Below are 2,778 nucleotides of genomic sequence, written 5' to 3' on the forward strand. Positions count from 1 at the left end.
GTTTCAAACGCTACCACACACTAGTTAAGTATTAGCGTAGGGTACAGCACTACACAGTCCTAGGCACACGTACAAAGGGTCTCGAAAGATGTGATAGCCATCACATTTTGAGAGACCCTAATCTGGAACGTTCAGTTTACAGTTTTTTTTAGTTTTTATAAAAGTGAAAAAAAAAAACAAAAACAAAAAAAATAAAATAAAAAATCCAAAAATAGTTGTGGTTTTATTTTTCCTCTCTCTCTCTATTGTTCGCTCTCTACTGTCCACTCTATTGTTCGCTCACTATTGTTCTATATCTATTGTTCTCTCTCTGTTTTACTTTTACTATTTTTTATTGTATTTGCTTTGCAGGTATGGTATGTTATACTATAATGTTTGTTTTATTGTTAACCATCATTTGCTTAGCAGGTACACCATTCAGTTGCAGCACGGGTTTATTTATTCTGACAGCGTTTGCTCCCACGATACATAAAGCTGTGACTCCAGCGCTGTCGGAGGTGATTTCACCACCAGTTAGAAAAAAAAGAGCATATATGCTGAAGCATGGGGGCAGGGGTGGAGGAGCGATTTGCTCCTAACATTAGGGGCGGATTGCAACAGTTTACAATAACAGTAACAGTTTAAAATAGCAAATAGCTTGGGGTGTCTACTTTCCAAAATGGGGACATTTGGGGGGGGGGTTGTGCTATCTTGGCATTTTATGGCCTTCATAACTGTGATAGGTAGTAGGGAGTGAAAGCAAAAATTTACACCCTTAGAAATCCTGAAGGCGGTGCTTGGTTTTCGGGTCCTGTGGCTCCCAAAAAGTCTCACACATGAGGTATCCCCATACTCAAGAGGAGCAGCAGAATATATTTTGGGTGTAATTCCACAAATAACCATGGCATGTGTGAGCAATATATCATTTAGTGACAACTTTGTGTAATTTTTCTTTTTTGTCATTTTTGCAATCACTTGTGACAAAAAAAGAAAAAATTGTACTGCCCTGCCATTTTAGCACTTCAAGAAATGAGATAGGTAGTCATAAACTAAAAGTTGCGTAAATTCCAGAAAATGTACCCTAGTTTGTAGACGCTATAACTTTTGTGCAAACCAATAAATATATGCTTATTGATATTTTTTTTACCAAAGACATGTGGCTGAATAGATTTTGGCCTAAATGTATAACTAAAATTGAGTTTATGACATTTTTTTTAATAACAAAAATTATCACATTTTTTTTCAAAATTTTCAGTCTTTTTCCATTTATATAGCAAAAAATAAAAATCGCAGAGGCAATCAAATACCATCAAAACAAAGCTCTATTTGTGGAAAAAAAAAGACACAAATTTTGTTTGGGTACAGCATTGCATAACTGCACAATTACCAGATAAAGCAGCGCAGTGCCAAATTGGTCATTGAGCAGCCAAATCCTCCGGGGCTGAAGTGGTTAAAGAGATACACAGTGTACCACTTATCGTGGCTTTCAGTAAACAGCCAGCAGATGCCTTTCCTGGATACTACCAGCGTCCTTGCAATTGAATGAAAGGATGTAGGCTTATGTGGGCACATTAGTAAAAATTAAACACTGTCATCTTGACAGCCAAATCATAGCTTCCCTCACACTGCCTTTTTTATGTTTATGAAACTGTGTATCATAATGGAAACAGCATTACTTGAATACTCATGGGGAATTACCAGTCCTTGTAACTGTAGAGGGAGCCATGGCAGATGCCACGCCTGCACAGTAAAACTGATTTGACCGCCTCCACAATACGGTCGTCAGGAGCAGTGGTTAAACTGTGATCGCTAGATTCACTCTAGGCAAACCAGTCATACTCACCAAGAGGAGGTTCAAGAAAAGGACCAGGTGGAGGAAAGTTTGTCACTGTAGTGCAATGAAAAGGATGCTTTGTTGTTCAGGCACTTCCTGAACAGCTCTAAGTTGAGCTGTTGCATCACCCCTAGCAGGGGTGGGGGTAACTGAGCAGGATGCAGTGGAAGATGAGAGAGCAGGCACAGGAGGGGGCAACATCCAAGTGACCTGGGAGCCAAATCAGCAATGTTGAGGCAGGAGCACTTGGGGGTGCTTTTTTGTTTGCTAATGATGAGCCAGGCCTGGCTTCATGAAAAAGACTAAGTCCAGTGATGAGGGGCGGGAGAGTGAAGAAAGAGGCTGCTGAAAAATCACGCAGTCCAGTGGGGGAAAATTTCCATTGCAAAGTGCAACATTCCTAGCAATGTGAACAACCTATTTTCCTTTAGTAAATCAACCCCAAATAGCCCAGAAATGGTGTGATTTCACCCTAACCAGGGTAAAAAAGACCCAGGTGTCTAATTTAAAGTTACAAAAGACTAAGTTGCTACTCTTATTAATCATCTTTAAAAGGGCTGATTTGCTAAAACTGGAGAGTGCAAACTCTGGTGCAGCTCTGCATAGAAACCAATCAGCTTCCACTTTTTTTTTATTGTCAAAGCTTAATTGAACAAGCTGAAGTTAGAAGCTGATTGGCTACCATGCACAGCTGCACCAGATTTTGTACTCTCCAGTTTTAGTAAATCAAGCCCAAAGCGTACCGTACCTGGTTACTGAAATATACTTTTTGTGACTTTTGCTATCAGTTGAAAAAATATTTTAAAAACAGTGAGATATCTTTTTGCAAAGGGTACAAGTGTACAGCTCTTTTTTGGTGAGCTTTTATTCTTAGAGCTTTTGGTTTGTTTTTGTAATTTTACCCCATTTTCAGTTTTAATTTGCTGACAATTTTGTAACATTTGATTTACTGAAATATGTCACCA

The sequence above is a fragment of the Aquarana catesbeiana genome, linkage group LG02 (assembly GCF_042186555.1).
Source record: "Aquarana catesbeiana isolate 2022-GZ linkage group LG02, ASM4218655v1, whole genome shotgun sequence".
NCBI lineage: Eukaryota > Metazoa > Chordata > Amphibia > Anura > Ranidae > Aquarana > Aquarana catesbeiana.